The 18,512-nt window shown below is 40.0% G+C and overlaps 1 pseudogene; it reads left to right on the top strand.

Annotated features, from left to right (window-relative positions):
• Positions 1-614: 614 nt before the first annotated feature.
• LOC111585469 (NLR family CARD domain-containing protein 3-like) lies at positions 615-17,655 on the top strand (annotated as a pseudogene).
• The last annotated feature ends 857 nt before the right edge of the window (positions 17,656-18,512 follow it).

Raw genomic sequence — 18,512 nt, 5'->3', positions numbered from 1 at the left:
ATAAATACTTTAGTTCTAAATGTGTTCATCGCTGTGGTTAAAAATACTGGAGGGTCTTTGACTTAATATTTAAATTAGTCTGATTAATGTCCATAATTTATAACACTGTTGGGTCTAAACCTTAATATTGAAAAATATTAGATGTCTCTCTATGATTAGTAATACTGCAGGGTCTTAAGCTCAGTATTTACACTTGTTCATTTAATTTGTCGAACCAATTTTATTTGTTGACAGGAAAGCACTTTGGCACAACGTCTGTTTTTTTTTTACGTATTGTACGATAAGAGTGACTACTTTACTAATAATCAAGGGAGCTCTCATGTGTCTGAATTCTCAATAAATAAAAATATATTAAAGAATGACAGTAAAAATAAAGCAGACAGCAGACACATTACATTACATTAGGATGTAAAAGAAGAGGTAAATGAGTAAAAATGTAAGATATAATAATCATAAAAAAATAACAGTAATGCTCACTTAAAACTAGTATAAATAAATTCTTTTATATACCTTATGATTGATTATGTTTTGGGATTCATAGTGTCAGATTACAATGATAAGTAAATATTATTGTATTAAACGTAAAGTGAAATTATTATTGAAGTTCAACAAACATTCAGAGATCTTTCACGGTGTCTTATTTTCCAAAACGCGGTTCACCTCCAGCTGAACACTCTGATGTCTGATTTTCTGACTGGAACTCAAACGCCTCTCTGTCTAACTTTAAGTTTCGTTCTTAACAAGGCTGTGACGCAGTTTGCGTTGTCCGTTCAAGCCTGGAGTGAAGGTAATATCAGCAGCTTTTAAACACTTGTTTGAACTGTGTTAAATAAGTTTTGATATTTGTTAAGAAAAGCAGCAGAAACTTGATCCTCGCTTGAAGCTTTCCCCGGAGCTGGAAGGTTCGGTTAAAGTTGTTAATAAACCGATCGACGTGTCCGCTTTGTGTTTGTGGCCGGAAACCGTCGAATAAAGTAATACATAAATAATGCTAAAGTGTATACATAGCAATACGGTAAAGGGAAATGATGTTTTTTCCCCGTGTTTCTCCACTTTGTGGTGCCTGAATCAGCCTGTGGAGCAGGCGGAGTGAGGAGCTGCTCCAAGTCGTTCAGGGAGGCCTGAGCTCGGCCTGACATCCGGCCGAGACTCGGTCTGACTGGACCCAGACAGCAGGAGGGCATTCAGAGGGTTTAATTTAAGAATGAATGTAAATAGCTTATCTGTCTAACATGTACTGTTACGTTAGGATACTGTTTGTCAGCCGTGTTCGTATTTATCTTCCGACTGTGTTTATATACAGTCTATGGTCACACCCGGCAGCCATCTTGTTAGCGGAGTTAGATAAAGTTGGCAAGATATTCACAGATTCGGACTTCCGGCATCAATAACTCATGAGATACACCTTGTAATAACCTAAACAATACCTCTTCCCCATCGTTGTAAGCTAGACAATGTACTACAAGGCCAGTTTAATCAAAAGTCGCTGTCTTTCAAGCTGCAGAAATAACATTGATGTCTATGAGCAGCTGGCTGTGCAACGAGTGAACAGGGACCATCTGCAAATAGCAAAACCGCTGCAACAGCGAAGAGACACAAATATTACATTACTTAACTTTTATACACTGTAGTGTCACCAAATTTACTGCAGCCATCAATTGTCTCCTGCTGGTCATACTACAACACTTGGTTTGATATAAAGTACAAAATTTGAATTTTAAATAATTTTTATTAATAATAAAATCAATTAACTTCATTCTTATGTACTGTAGTGTCACCAAACACTACAGTACAAATCTGAATTTTAAGGAATTTTTATTGGTAATAAAATTCAATAACTTCACTCTTATACATTGTATTGTCACCAAAATCACTGGAGCCATCAGTTGGCTCCTGATTGTCACACTACAACCCTTGGTTTGATATTAAATTTAAAAAAATCTGAATTTTAAGGAATTTTTGTAGTAAATAAAATTCAATCACTTCACTTTTAAACACTGCAGAAGAAATAAATGCCATCCAACCATCAAAGGGGTCCTACTGATCAAACCTTCAGGTTTTTTCTTCCAAGTATTGTCCATACAGTCCTTAACTTGGAAAATATTATTAGTGGTTTACCATTAGGGTTTAAATGAATCAGTTAACGCTGCAGCCTTGTAAGGCATCTTATTGTCTTTCTTCCCAATTGTCAGCACTTGAGGAGACAGTCTAAACAGTTTAGTTTGGTATATTGATGTTATCTGATCCTCTCTTTGGTGAGGATTCCAGGTTCCATTACTATTCAGTATCATGTATTTGGACAAACAGGTGCACTGTGGATCTAAAAATATAGCCCCACATACATCAAGAGAAGAGCCATCAAAGCTAATTTACTCATAATCCTTAAACTTCACACACAAGCATGCACACTAAATAGTGTGCACAACTTCACATGGCAATAAACAACCCAAATAAAATAAAATTCAGTTACTTTGGTTATTAATTAATGTTCCACAATCTACCAAAAAAATGGATGAGCACTTTTATCTGTTACAACAAAAAATATCTGATATATATATAAAACAACAATTTCAATACTAATAAAAAAAATCCTTAAAATCATGAAAAATAGTTAAATATCAAACCAAGAGTTGTAGTATGATCAACAGGAGCCACCTGATAGTTAGACAGAATGTAATCTTTCTGCAGTACATAAGAGGGAAGATACTGAATTGTATTACTAATAAAATAATAAGAAAAAAAATCCTTAAAATTCTGATATTTTATTTAATATCAAACTAAGCATTGTAGTATGATCAGCAGGAGCCAACTGATGGCTCCAATGATTTTGGTGACACTACAGTGTATAAGACTGAAGTTATTGAATTCTATTACTAATAAAGCAATAATAAAATAATAAAAAATCCTTAAAATTCAGATTTTGTATTTAGTGTCAAACCAAGTGTTGTAGTATGACCAGCAGGAGACAATTGATGGCTGCAGTAAATTTGGTGACACTACAGTGTATAAAAGTTAAGTAATTGAATATTTGTGGTGTCTCTCTTCGCTGTTGCAGCGGTTTTGCTATTTGCAGACGGTCCCTGTTCACTCGTTGCACAGCCAGCTGCTCATAGACATCAATGTTATTTCTGCAGCTTGAAAGACAGCGACTTTTGATTAAACTGGCCTTGTAGTACATTGTCTAGCTTACAACGATGGGGAAGAGGCATTGTTTATGTTATTACAACGTGTATCTCATGAGTTATTGATGCCGGAAGTCCGAATCTGTGAATATCTTGCCAACTTTACCGAACTTGTTAACGCTGGTGATGGACTAAAAGCTCTTGTAGTTAGCTTGTATTTCTCCATGATTTATCTTTCTCAGTGTCTTAACTATAACCAATAAAATACTTTTTATATGTTAAAATAGCTTTTGAATAACAATTAAACATACATAGGGCAGATTTGCACTTTCTAAAAAGTCTTTGCAGCCTCTACATCAGGAGTCTTCAACTTTTGCCAGGCCAAGGACCCCAAACTGATTGAGATAGGAACAGGGAACTTCTACTATATACTGTGTAAAATTGTGTCACCAACAGACCACCAGCAGATCATCTCCTACTGCTTTCTCAAAGAACTATGGAACTTTTTACCACTTTGATGTTTGAGTTCATGATGAAGAACAAAACGTGTTCTGGTTCTAAAATCTGAAGCATTAGTCTGAATAAAAGCAGCTGATGTGAGTAAGACGCAGTTAAAATGAGCCTGAAGTGTAACATTGAAGTGGTCTGAGGACAACTGAGGACAGGAAGTTGGATGAATGTTCAGTGAACATGAGTCTAAATGTCATGTGTTGTGTGGACAAATGTATAATGGTTGAAAGTTAATGATCAACAGGCTGAGCTCAGAGATAAGGTGGACTGTGAGGCCACACAGCAACTGTTTGTGGTGTTTGAACTTTAGACCCATAAAGACGGTAAACAGCTCTGGATGTCACACTGCTGATTTCTGAGAAACAGGGCAGAATGTGGAAATGAACAGTTCAGACTCCATTTTACAGTCAACAGTGGAGGACAACAAGGTGAGAGTTAGTTTAACATTATTATTCTTCTGCTGTCAGAAAACTTGATTTCTGTTCTTGGTGTTTTTATATCACAGGAGTGTTTTAATACTGACTGCTGAGGAAACTTTATATCTGGTGAATGATGTTTACTGAAAACTAGTTCACTTCCTCTTCTGCATTTTAAAACTGGACAGATATTTAAAGATATCAGTAAGTAAAGGTCTGTTGGTGCAGCAGAGAACCAGGTCCAGTAGAAGGAACACTGTTGGGGTTCGCCTTGATTAACTGGAATCTGAAAGTATTTCCAACACTTTGTATGACAGTTTTCTAACACAATTGAAGAGCTTGATGTGTCAGAGATCAACTGCAGACACTGAGCAACAACATATGGATTTATTATCAGAGGTGAAATATAAAGGAGGAAAGAGGAAACACAACTTTTCAGTTTTCTCTCTGAGGATGAGTTCACTTCTGTAGACAAAGAACCTGAATGGAGACAAATCTGAACCTGTGTGTTACTTGGACTTTTAGTATTTCCTGAGCTCTCAGTCAGTGTTGCTGGTTTTCCTCTCAGACTGACTTAAGTCCACCAGATGAGTGTTCGTGAGGAGGAGGAGGAGTTTCCAGCCTCCAGCTGTCTGTCCATGAAGAGTGACTGGTCCAAAGGAAGACCTCCAGAATTCAGTAAAGAACCTGAACCCTCAGAGACAAAGTAAGAAAACTGCCTCTAACTCATTAATGTGTCTCCTTTATAACTACATCTGTCAGTTTTATGTTATTGAGTTTAGTCAGTAAATTAAAATTAACTTTGAAAAGGTTTTTGTGACACAAATAGATATGATTTGTCCTGCTTTCCTCTCATAATTGGTCAGTGATTGATGAGAGTACAAACATGTGTTTCAGCAGACAGAGAACAGAGTCTGCAGCCTCCAGCTGTCTGTCCATGAAGAGTGACTGGTCCAAAGGAAGACCTCCAGAATTCAGTAAAGAACCTGAACCCTCAGACACAAAGTAAGAAAACTGCCTCTAACTTATTCATGCGTCTCCTTTATAATAACATCTGTCAGTTTTATGTTATTGAGTTTAGTCAGTAAATTAAAATTAACTTTGAAAAGGTTTTTGTGACACAAATAGATATGATTTGTCCTGCTTTCCTCTCATAATTGGTCAGTGATTAATGAGAGTACAACCATGTGTTTCAGCAGACAGAGAACAGAGTCTGCAGCCTCCAGCTGTCTGTCCATGAAGAGTGACTGGTCCAAAGGAAGACCTCCAGAATTCAGTAAAGAACCTGAACCCTCAGACACAAAGTAAGAAAGTGTTTCTGCTGTAAACTGTGGTCATAATGCTGAACCCTTTCAGACTGAGAAGGATCCTGGTCTGGGTTTTAGAACCAGAAGTTCTGATGGTGTTTCTGTGGTAAAACACCTGAAAACCTGGATTTCACTATTTACACACGATATTCAAACATCTTCAGCCCAACGTTGAAGCCGCTGTAAAGATTTTCAGAGTGTGGAAGAATATTGTTGAGATGTGTAGTTGATGTTGTGGTTGGTCTTCATTGGTTCCTGGTTCTAATGATCCAGATGTTTGAAATGAAAGCTGATTGCTGTGTGTGTGAGGCTGCTGCTCTGTCACAGTTTTTACAAAATTTCTACTCTGAGTTCAAACTGAACTGAGCCGAGCTGAGCTGCCCAAAGTGAGGGTAAAACAGTGAAGAACAGAAGCAGCTGTCCATGATGGAAGGCTGCTACTATGAAGCTGCTGCACAAAATGTTGAGTTTGTATCAACAGCAAACTGCAGGCAGATCAGAGTTTAATCAGACAGCTCATCAGAAAAGAATTGACTGGAGTTAGTAATAAAAGGAAGCAGCTTTTTTGTTAGCGGCTGAACTGTTCTCTTCTTTTTTTAGAATATATGTTTTTTGGCCTTTTCTTGGCTTTATTTGACAGGTTAGTGTAGAGGCAGACAGGAAAGTAGGGAGAAGAATGGGGGGAAGACCTGCAGTAAAGGGATGTGAGCTGGCATCAAACCTGCTGCATCTGGGACTATAACCACCGTTAATGGGTCACCTGCTCAACCAGTTGAGCTACCTGGGTGCCTCTGCTGTTGTCTTCTGCACTGTGGTGTCACATGTGGATGTTTTTCTCCAATGATCTCAGTAATGAATAAATGTGTTGACAGAGTGATGAAGAGGAGGGGAGTTTCTGTGGAGGAGCAGCCGCCCTGCTGTGCTTCCTGTCAGGACGTCCTGAAAGATCCAGTCTCTAGCAGCTGTGGACACTGGTTCTGCAGACAGTGCATCACCTCGAACTGGGACCAGTCTGCTCCATCAGGACACTCCTCCTGTCCCCAGTGTGGAGAAAGATCCAGAACCAGAGGTGGACTGCAGACAGCCAGTCAGAGCAGCTGTGGACAAAGTAAGACTGAACATCTGCTGGTGGACTGATGTGTGAAAACTGACCTTGTTGTTGTGTTGTCCAGACATGAAAGATGTTTGTGTTTGTGGAGTCTGATTGTTTGTCTGGTCTGTGAGCAGGTGTTGGTCTGCAGGAGGTTCTGCAGGAACATAAGATGAGTCTGAGGAGGAGATGTGAACATGTGACTGAAGGAAGTGATGAAGCAGGAGGTGGAACCCTCCTCAACAGGATCTACACTGAGCTCTACATCACAGAGGGACACAGTGGAGAGGCTGATGTCCAACATGAGGTGAGGCAGCTGGAAACAGATTCCAAGAAGAGCCTCCATGACACTCCCATCAGGTGCCAGGACGTCTTCAAAGCCTTACCTGAGCAGCAGAGAGCCATCAGAGTGGTCCTGACCAACGGCGTGGCTGGCATCGGAAAAACCTTCTCAGTGCTGAAGTTCACTCTGGACTGGGCAGAGGGCGGAGAAAACCAAGACGTCAGTGTGGTGGTGGTGCTTCCGTTCAGGGAGCTGAACTTGATCAGAGATGAGCAGCACAGTCTTCTCACGCTGCTCCATCTTTTCCATCCAACATTACAGAAGGTGACAGCAGAGCAGCTGGCTGTCTGTAAACTTTTGTTCATCTTTGATGGTCTGGATGAAAGCAGACTTTCACTGGATTTCACCAACAGGGAGGGTTGTGTCTGACGTCAGCCAGAAGTCATCGCTGGACGTTCTGCTGGTGAACCTCATGGAGGGGAATCTGCTTCCCTCAGCTCTGGTCTGGATCACTTCCCGCCCTGCGGCAGTCAATGAGATCCCTCCTACACTTGTGGACAGGCTAACAGAAGTACGAGGCTTCACCTGACGACCAGAAGGAGGAGTACTTCAGGAGGAGATTCAGTGATGAAGAGCCTTCCAGCACAATCATCTCCCACATGAAGACATCCAGGAACCTCCACATCATGTGTCGACTCCCAGTGTTCTGCTGGATCACTGCTACAGTTCTGGAGCACATGTTGACCACAGAGCAGAGAGGAGAGCTGCCCCAGAGCATGACTGAGATGTTCTCACGCTTCCTGCTGGTTCAGACACAGAGGAAGAAGAACAAGTACCATGAGGGACCTGAGACGAGTCCACAAGAGCTGACGAAGACTGACAGGGAAGTTCTTCTGAAGCTGGGGAGGCTGGCCTTTGAACATCTGGAGAAAGGAAACATCATGTTCTACCAAGAAGACCTGGAGCAGTGTGGTCTGGATGTGACAGAGGCCTCGGTGTTCTCAGGAGTTTGTACACAGATCTTCAGAAGAGAGTGTGAGATGTTCCAGAAACCAGTCTACTGCTTTGTTCATCTGAGCATTCAGGAGTATCTGGCTGCAGTCTACATGTTCCACTGTTACACCAACGGGAACACTGAGGTACTGGAGCAGTTCCTGGGAGAAGACTGGAAAGACAAGAAAAGACACAGTCTGAATATGCTCCTGGACAGAGTCATGGAGAAATCCCTCAGAAGTAGAAATGGTCACCTGGACCTGTTTGTTCGTTTCCTTCATGGCCTCTGTCTGGAGTCCAACCAGAGACTCTTAGGAGGTCTACTGGGTCAGACAGAGAACCATCCAAAAATGATCCAGAGAATCATCAACAACCTGAAGAAGCTGAGGAGTTGTGAAATATCTCCAGACAGAAGCATCAACATCTTCCACTGTCTGATGGAGATGAAGGATCTCTCAGTACATCAGGAGATCCAAGAGTTCCTACAGTCAGAGAACAGATCAGAGAAGTTCCTCTCTGAGATCCACTGCTCGGCTCTGGCCTACATGCTGCAGATGTCAGTGGAGGTTCTGGATGAGCTGGACCTAAAGAAGTACAACACATCAGAGGAGGGAAAACGGAGACTGATTCCAGCTGTGAGGAACTGCAGAAAGGCTCGGTGAGTCCCCGATGTGATGAACATTATCAGTCAGTGTAGATCAGTAGTTCAGTTCTTCGGATGTTCTCACTAGAACATCTCATTCTTCTCAGTCTTCCACTTGTTAATTTCAAACATCACGTCAGCTGTGTTTAGTCTCAGACGTTCTTCAGCTGCTTCAAACGCTGTGACACTTTTCCTAATAATTGTTCCATCAAACAGTTTTTTCTTCTGAGGTTCTTCCTTTGGCTGATGGAGGAAACAGTAGATCTGCTGAAACACACGAAGAACTGTCGAGGTTCTTTATGTGGAAGCATTTTACAGTTTTCAGCGAAGCAGTAAAGTTATTTTCACATGAGGAGGTTCTGAAATCTTTTCTAATCAAACAGATATTTACCAGATCATTTCACTCTTTAGAGTTTAACATCAGACCTGTGTCATAAACAAACATTTGTGAAGACTGACAGAAATGATTTAAGGAATTATTGCTCTCACTGATGTGAACTGAATTTTAATTAGAGTTCTTAGTTTTTCTTTCACATTATTTTTGGTTTTATTTGAATAAACTATATTGTTCTTTGTTATCAGTGTTACATGTAATATTCATTCTTTTGTGCCTTTAAAAGACTCAGAAGTAGTTTTTGAAATGTTCTGGATTTATATATAAATATTACGAAGATTTAAACATTACCTTATCTGACAGTGATGAAATGATATTGATGCTGTAACAGTGATTAGAGAATAATCCTGAGATCAGTGAAGTGATTGAGTCACTTGTCCAACAGTTTCTATCTAAAGCTTGTTAACTTGGACATGAGGCTCCATAAACTACTGTCATACAAAGACTGACGCTGCAAAGTGTGTTGGACTAAGTCATGGAGAATTTTATTGATCTGAACTCAGCTGTTGATTTTCAAGAGGGAAGTCGTTTTCCAGAGTCCAGATTTGACATCTTCCCTGATATTCAGTTGCTCAGAGAGAAACTCTGGTGTTTTCTGTTTTGTTGCTGCAGAGAAGAGTGGTATCAGGAAATGCTGAGAGGTGTGAATATATCAGAGCAGAATGTTAGAAGTGAGACTGTTTCCAGAGATCTGATTCACACAAAGCTTAGAGTTGTGTTTTTATTGCCGCAAACCCTGATAACATGTTTTTGAGACATTATGGTGGAGATAATTCAACTTTACTGGTTTGTTCTTTGTGTTTGTGCTGAACAAGTTTTTCAGAATCTCACTAAAGAACGTTGAGGACAAAAGTTGACTCAGTGGTCTGTCATCACGTGAGAATATTTCCTGATGTTTATATTAATGATGTTCAGGTGTGATGTTGTCCAGTGATCAGTTTGATTTGTGTAGCGTTTGACAGCAGACTAAATGTTGAGTGATGAAGATGAAACTGACAGCAGCAGGTCCAGAGCAGAGACATTATCATCTTTTAACTGGAACTGTTCACTGAGCTCAACTCAGTCACAATATCCTGAGTCACAGTAAAAACAAGACAGAAAATGTTTTTCTGATCCAGATGTTCTCATGAGAACTTTGTGGAGTCAGACGTGGGATCAGATCCCACTGACGGACTGTGAACAGGATGGAAGCCTGAATCAAACTCCATCTTCTGTCCTCCATCTGCAGATGAAACCAAACAAAGATTCAAAGTGTTCAGGTGTGAGAGAGGCTGATAAGAATTCAGTTTCATGTCAAACAGTCAGAGAAGATCAGCTGAACCACTGATGTGAAGAACTAAATGTCCAACAGGATGATTCCAAATGTTTTGCTATCAAATGCATGAAGGAAATATAAAGAGTCCTCTTTCATAATAATGTGTTTTGTCATTTATGTGTCATTACAGACTTTCTATCTGTGAACTCTCAGAGAGTCACTGTGAAGTCGTGGCCTCAGCTTTGAAGTCCAACCCCTCCCATCTGACAGAACTGGAAATGAGTGGAAACAAGAACCTGGAGAATTCAGGAGTGAAGCATCTTTCTGATGGACTGCAGAGTCCTAACTGTAAACTGGAGACTCTCAGGTCAGTTCACTTGTGTTGATTTTGTTTGGGTGCTGCTTCTTGGCCAGGTCGTTATTGAAAATGAGAAGCAGTTCTCAACTAACTTACCTGGTTAAATAAGGATGAAATAAATATAACTGTTGATCGTTTATCAATATATTCAATTTAAATCCTTCACTGAAGTTTGACATTTTTGTTGATAAATTTTGAGAATTTTCCAGAAAACAGTCTGAAGATGTTTGAGATTGTTGAAGTGTGAATAAATCCCCTGATCAGCTGACTGCAGAGTTCCAAGATGGAGGACAGAATCCACAGTCCTGCTGTGTGTCTGAATGTCCTCCAAGGGGAAGGGGGCGCTACTCTGTCAGAGCGACTCCTGACAAGGCGCTGTGTGTGCCAGTGTGTGTGTGTTTCTCAGTGTTTTTTTTCTGCAAGTTCTGCATATTATCTCCGACTTTCTTGTCCTCCCGAAATGTTCAGCGAAACACTGTTATACCTGTCCTGTGCCCTGCTCCTGATCACCTGCTTATGGCAAGCAAATGGACTCCACTCATGACCGGCGCAGCCGTTCACCACCAACCCAGGTAGGCTCGCCTACTGATGGGACTACCTGGTGGAACTGAGCCGCTCTCTGTCAGAGCCAGCGGGGACATCTTTCCATGCTGACAGCATACCTCCAGAGTTACTTCGCGGACACAAGTGGATGCCAATACGAAGGAAAAGAGGGTCGAAAGGAGGGATCAGGAACAGACTGAGGAGGAGAGGAAGCCGGCTACCTTTACCTGCCATAACCCTGTCAAACATGCGATAGCTAAAGAATAAAAACGAGGAGCTTTCCACCCTGATTAGACATCTGCCTTGTGAGCTTGTGTTTTCAGTGTGTTTTTATGTGTTGTATTTTATTGTTGAGCCTGTCAAAGAAGAATTTCTGTCACCATTTGGGACAGACAATAAAGTTTATCTATCTAATGTAAAGCTGATGTGAAAGTGATGTGAGGCTTCACCAGTGGGACTTCCACGGATCCAGTCAGTATGTTTGTGTTTCCACAGTGTTTGTGCTGAGCTGCAGTGGAGCCTCAGGAAGTCAAAGAGGAGTTTAGTTGTCAACAATCTGGAACTTTTGTGGACGCTCACTTGATTAGCGTCAGTCAGAAGCTGAAGCTTGATGTTCGTGTGAGCTGAGCTGATGAAGTGATTCCTTCCAGTGGAGTTGTATTAGGAAGAGAGCAGTGGACAGTCAGTGTGGACAGCAGGAATCAGAATCCCTCTGGAATGTACAGATGACACGTGACTGTTGTTGGAAGACACACTGGAAGATGTGAATGAGACAAAGCCATGAAGCTGATAAACACAGAAGAAGAAGGTGATGGGATAAATAAAAGAATGAAGAGATTTGATGTTGATCCTGTAATGAGAGAGTGGACTGAGGTCAGTAGATGTTACTGATGTGTGGACATGAATAGGTGGATGAATGATGTGCTGCCATGTGGATGATGTGTGTAGAAGGCTGACATGATGATGATTCACAATAAGAGAAGGACAAAGTCACTGTGCTGCTTTTAGAGAAAAGCTGATTAATGAGGACAAAGTAATGTTGATCTGCACATTCAGAACCTGAACACATCTGATGGATCATCAATGATTTTATCTACATCTTTTATTCTTTGTTCAAATTGGAGAACTGCTGGTTGTCTAAGTGTTGTCATTAATGGGAGCTCTTCACTGCTTCTGTTGGAATGTTTGAAGCTGCATCCTGTTGGCTTCAGCTGTTTGGAGTTTCTGTTTTCTAAACTTGGACATTCTGAAGCCTCTTCAGCTCTGAACTCATGATGAAACTCTGATTTCAAGCAGGAACTTTGTCTCCTCAACTTATATCTTTTATTCTTTATTCAGATTGGAGCACTGCGGTTTGTCAGAGATCAGCTGTGATTCTCTGGTCTCAGCTCTGAAGTCCAACCCCTCCCATCTGAAACATCTGGACCTGAGCAGGAACAAGCTGCAGGATTCAGGAGTGAAACATCTGAGTGGTTTTCTGGAGAATCCAGACTGCATCCTGAAGACTCTGAGGTCAGTTCACTGTCTGTCTGTTACTGTTGTAGATCTGATGTGTTTAATGACAGCTGAAGCTCATTTCTGTTCAACAGAACTTCCATCCATGAAGCTGTAAATCTGCTGTGGTTCACATTTTCAGTTTTTTGTTCTAAATTCAGTTTGTTGTGACAAAAGTCATATTTTAAGCACAAAGTATATAAAATGCTCAGTGTTAGTTGTTAAAGTAAATGAATGTTTGTAATTTGAGCTGAAGAGTCACATCTGGATCCAGAAGATCCTCTGAACTTAGATCAGTTTGAAGTGACAAAGTTTAGTGAGTGATATAGAAATATTTCTTTGGTTTGTGTTGAGTTTTATTTGACTGATCCTGATCCTGTTGATGATGCAGCATGTTACTGATGTGTGGACATGAATAGGTGGATGAATGTTGTGCTGACATGTGGATGATGTGTGTAGAAGGCTGACATGATGATGATCCACAATAACAGAAGGACAAAGTCACTGCTGCTTTTAGAGAAAAGCTGATTGATGAGGACAAAGTAATGTTGAGCTGCACATTCAGAACCTGAACACATCTGATGGATCATCAATGATTTTATCTCCATCTTTTATTCTTTATTCAGATTGAAGGACTGCAGGTTGTCAGAGATCAGCTGTGATTCTCTGGTCTCAGCTCTGAAGTCCAACCCCTCCCATCTGGAACATCTGGACCTGAGCTGGAACAACCTGAAGGATTCAGGAGTGAAACATCTGTTAGATCTTGTGGAGAGTCCAGACTGCAGCCTGAAGACTCTGAGGTCAGTAGAAGGTTCCGTCAATCTCTGCTGCTTCCAGCAGTTTTCTACTAAACACAGTCAGTATCAAAGCAAAGATCCAGTGTCTCCTGAAAACCTGCAGCTTCTCAGTGAAGCTGTGAGAGCAGAACGGAGACAGAAACACAGAGACAGCAGTCAGCCAATCAGAGGAGCCACAAGCTTGTTGTCATGGTGTGTTTGAGTGGATGTGAAGCTGACTGTTGTTGTGTTGAGGAAATTAAGCTGATTCCAGATGTGCAGAGACAGTGGTCCTCCTTCATCAAAGTGTCCATCAGATCTCATCTCACTGTTTGTTGTCTCATTTCAGTAGTGATCAGCTGATCAGTCTGATGTTTATCACAGCTCTGAGATCAGTGAGACTGAAGCCTGTAAACCAGTGACTCTTATTTCACAGCAGCATCTTTACATTTAGTCATTCTCTCAACATTTTGTCTCATTTTAATCATGTTGGATCATTTTGTTCAATTACACATAATTTAGAGTAAAATCAGAAGAAAAAAGTGTACATTTACTCACAAACCATGAAAAGAGGATAAAACTGTAAATACTTTCACTTCCACAATAATATACTTTTACAGAAATCAGTGTGTTCTTTTACAATGTTTTCCTTTAAAATTACACAATTTTTACTGTGTTTAAATCAGTAAAAAATAAAAATATTTTATAAATTTGTGCTACTATTTGAGGGGAAAATCATGCATATTAAGGATTATAAAATGTTAAATAATAGAACTGTTATTTCCCTGATATTTGATCATTTTGTTTAATTACAGATAATTTGTATTAAAATCACAGAAATTAATGAACTTCCATATGAATGTAAAATTAAACAACAGGCCTAAACTGTTAATAACATCAACAGGAAAAATCTGCATTTATACAAATATTAATTTGTTCTTTTCCAATGTTTGACCATAAACAGACTGTTTGCTGTAGTTCAGTTTGCTAAAAATATCTTTATTTTAGAAATGTATGGTTTTCAGCACCCAAGCCTGTCTAGAGGAGGGATGTTGGGATCCGGCTCGAAGGATCAAGAAATATGAAGAAAATTCTTCACTAGAACTCAGTCTGGGCAAGTGACTGACAATATAAAGAAACAGTTTAGCTTTTATGCAGGCACATATACAAGTTCCATTACCATGAGTTACAGGACGTTTTTTTCACAGTTGTATTACCAGTTTCTGAGCAGCCAGTTTCAACCGGCTGCTTGGAAAACCAGCTTGTTATATTTTCATGGTCATTGGGTTCTATGAGTTCACAGCCACACAGTTATACAGAGTTTGAAATCATAAAGAGCATTTAATCATAACATTATTATAATTTTATAACATACTCTCAGTATTTTTTCTGATTTTAAAGCTTCCAGAAGCATTTGAACATATTTTGTGGCCCTTTGCTGCCAGACTCTGAGTTAGTTTTTCTAGAGCAGATGAGATGTTGATGGACATTCAGAGACTATTGGTTTAACCCCTTAACGCCTATTGTTGCAAATTTGCAACATACCACTTTCATTCAGACTGCAGCCGAGGCAGCATATCACTTCCCCCAATGCCGGTTTGTGCATATTCAATACGTACCTCGGAACCTTTTGCAAGCACTAGTTTCTTGTAGGATCGGTCGGAGTGGGACCTAATTATTATATATCTGTTATTGTTATTATATATCTGTTCTATGTGTAATAGACAAATTAACAATATTCACTTATTTTAGCATCAGCTGGAAAGCAAAAACATGCAAAAGTTTTTTTTTTTCAGTTAAATTGTAAATAAATTCAGGCATCAAGGAGTTAAATGGAGCAGCAGTAAATCCATGAGTGAAGAGTTTGTGCAGTAATGAAGCTTGGTGACTGTCAGCAGTTTGTTTCTGCTGTGAGCTGCAGTGAAATGTGCAGAGAAACACACCTGATGCTGACAGTGTGAGCTTGGAGCTCAGTGTGTTCACTGCAGCACGTTAACATGAAGCTGCTGCTCTGAACACGACTGAAGTCCTGATGAGCTGCTGATCAAACTCATTCATCTCCTCTGGTCTTTCTTCTTCTCTGCAGGTGGAAGTAGTGTTTGTGCTGAGAGGATGAAGTGTGTCCTGATGATCCAGAGGTGGAAGCAGCAGCAGCAGCAGCAGCAGCAGCAGCTGGTGTGTAGAGACTCTGACTGGACCATGTTACTGGGAGGTGGACATGGAACCAGTGTAAAGTGTGTTATCACTGTATAGTTTAGTGTTGCAGCTCCACACTAAATGATGGAGAAGTGCAGTTTATGTTGACATGATACGTTGGAGGTTAAGAGGATTATCTCAGCTTCACACTGAAATTGACACCATATATATAAATCGTGTAACACTGATAATAATACCACTTACAGTGTAATTAATGCATGAGCTGTGCTGACCTGAACAGAGGGAGAGACAAAGCATTTGAGGGTCATAGACAGGTCAAGCTGGAGAGTTACACCTGCTTACACACACACACACCAAAACCTATTGAAACATAGTGTTTTTGCTTGTCCTCATAGAATACTCCTGTTTCCTTATAAGGCAACAATTAACCTCACTGCACCTGCTTTTCCAAAGTGATTTATGACTGGTGATCACAACAATCCTCCCTATGAGATACCAGCAGTAACTGCATAGAGCGGGTATAGAGCAGGAAGTGCTAGCAAGGAGGGTTCTTCTCACAGGCTGTTGCAGATGGGATGAATCGTGCACCAAGAGATATGAACATATCTGTGCACCAACTAAAAGAGAACTGAGTCTAAACCATGGTTCATCCCCACCTGGTAGCCATTCACATGCCACTTGTAGCGACTTAAACGAACAAGAGTCGCCGAGAGACTGAGGCTGGGCCTGTTTGTCTGACGCACTAACAAAAAGAATCCACTGAGATTTGGAACGAATAAATTTAACCTTTTATTAAAGAAAAAAGATGATCAGCTCATGATAATGTACACTAAGTCATAAAGTAATCAAAACAAAACCGGTCAACAAAAAATATGGCAACCCAGCTCACCCCCTCTCAAACAATGAAAAAAGTCAAGACAGGTGAACAGCTGAATATATTCACTGGATTATCCTCACCCATATGCATGTGACCCGCCATCAATCTATTCAACATAATCACAAAATAATATTGTAACTAAACAACTAATATGCCCTGTAACCTTACAATAAAACAATTCATTTATGGCTCCTACACCACGATATGGAGACGCTGAATTATTTTCCTGTGATTGGCACCAATAGAAGCTTTAAAAATGTAAAGTTTGGTTCCGGTCAGAGGAACTTTCTGAGAAAATCTAGTTAAATGCAGTAGAATTTTCTGCATTTCTGACCAAAATCAAGACGATGACTGAGCAGGTTTGATCATGAAACCAGTCCAATAGTGTCCCAGCTGGAAGAGTTCCATCATATTATTGGGTAGATTTACTGTAATTCCAGCAGCATTTTTATGCTTTTTATAACATCTGGATGAAACAGGCATCTTGTAGATAACAATAAGAGCTCTTAAATCTTTAAATAAAGTCTCTTCACTTCTGTTAGAGCTGATCGCTGTCAGGACTTTACTGTTTTTTTCCAGTTAAATATCTGATTAACACCAATAACAATATATAAACTGCTCTTTTAGAGCTCAGTTGATTCTTTTTGTTTATTCACATTTTTATCATGAATCATTTACTGTGTACTTATTTGTTTACCTCTGTCATTCATTCCACATAGCTTATTTACAGATGCTGCTGTTTTGGCATATGCGCAAAATAACAGCGCCCTCTGGTGGTCACAGTCTGTACCTACAGATTTATATTTTATTTTTCAATCTTCTGTTGTAAAATTTCATTTCTACCTTGACATGACTGTTAGTGAGGGTCATAACAGGCATGACTGAGCAGCATCATACCATCAAACATCAGCCATTACTAGAATATTCATCATTGTATATTTTGTACACACATCCATGTATTTTGTGTACATGTTTTAACTTTGGTCTTCAGTCTAAAAGCATTTGCCATAATTAAATCATGTTTTACTTTTAGCACATTGTACCCCCAAAAAATTATGCTACAATAGCTGAACATGATCTTGAAATATTCACTCTGCATTTGTCTTCTTTATTGTTCATTATTCCTGCTTTATGCTTTAATAAATCACAAGACAAATTCTGTTGCACTGTGACGCATTTTTGCTGCGGCTCATCCAGATTTTTGCAGTAAAAAATAAAACTAAAATAATAAGATAAATTGATAAAATGGGAGTAACAGCTAAGATGCAGTGCAGTAAAACATGTCAACAAACATAATAAAGAAAATGGAGGAGCTCCAGGTCAACCAAAAGCCTTAAAACTTAATTATTGTAAAGATTTAGCTCCTGTATCTCTTTCTGTGTTTGTGTGATACCCAGTTGATGTGGACATTTTGTAATAAATCTGACCTTTATTTCAGCAGCAGTACTTGTTCTTAAACAAATATCTGTACAATAAGGATCAAACAGACCTTTTTGCGTAGTCAGACTAAAATGACATGATGTGAACAGCATGTATTTAAAACCATTTCAGAACTGATCAAATGGAGTTTATTTGCTGTCAGATGGATCAGCCTGGGCAAGGTGCTTAAACGAGTTTGGGATCTGAGAGCAGAGATTCAAGAGGAAAGTGAGAAGAAAGGCAGGACATCACAGAGCTCTCAGATGCAGACTGGATGGCAGACCTTGCTTTTGCTGTTGATGTGACTGCACTAATGTGTGGACTAAATACCAAGCTGACCAAATGTACAGCCTGGTGACTGCTTTTATGAGAAAGCTGAAGTTTCTCTCCAGCCAGTTGGAGGGCAACATTCTCATCCACATGCCCACACTGAAGGAAGTCACACCATCAGCTGACCACCTCCACAGGTACTCATCCATGTTGGGGCGCTGCATGCGGAATTTTCAGGACGATTTGAAGACTTCAAAACAGTTGAGAGTGAAATGCACATGGTTTCCTCTCCCTGCAGCTGCAGTGTGAATACTGCACCCAGTGATGTCCAGCTTGAACTCACTGATCTGCAATCTGATAAACTACTGTCAGAGCACTTTAAGTCAGCATCACTGCTGACTTTTTATTGTTCTCTCAAACAGGAGAGCTTTCTAAACTTGAGGAGGGATGCTCAGAAGATGTTGGTTCTCTTTGGATCCACTTATATATGCGAACAAACATTCTCAGTGATGAAGTTCAACAAATCCAGATACAGATCCTCTCTAAGTGATGATCACTGGGTGCTGTTCTTCCCATATCCAGCACAGATATTCAGTCTGACTTCA

The sequence above is a fragment of the Amphiprion ocellaris genome, chromosome 16 (genome assembly GCF_022539595.1).
Source record: "Amphiprion ocellaris isolate individual 3 ecotype Okinawa chromosome 16, ASM2253959v1, whole genome shotgun sequence".
NCBI classification, from domain to species: domain Eukaryota; kingdom Metazoa; phylum Chordata; class Actinopteri; family Pomacentridae; genus Amphiprion; species Amphiprion ocellaris.
The sequence above is the reverse complement of the archived record's forward strand: the minus strand, read 5'-3'. Positions and strand labels throughout refer to the sequence as shown.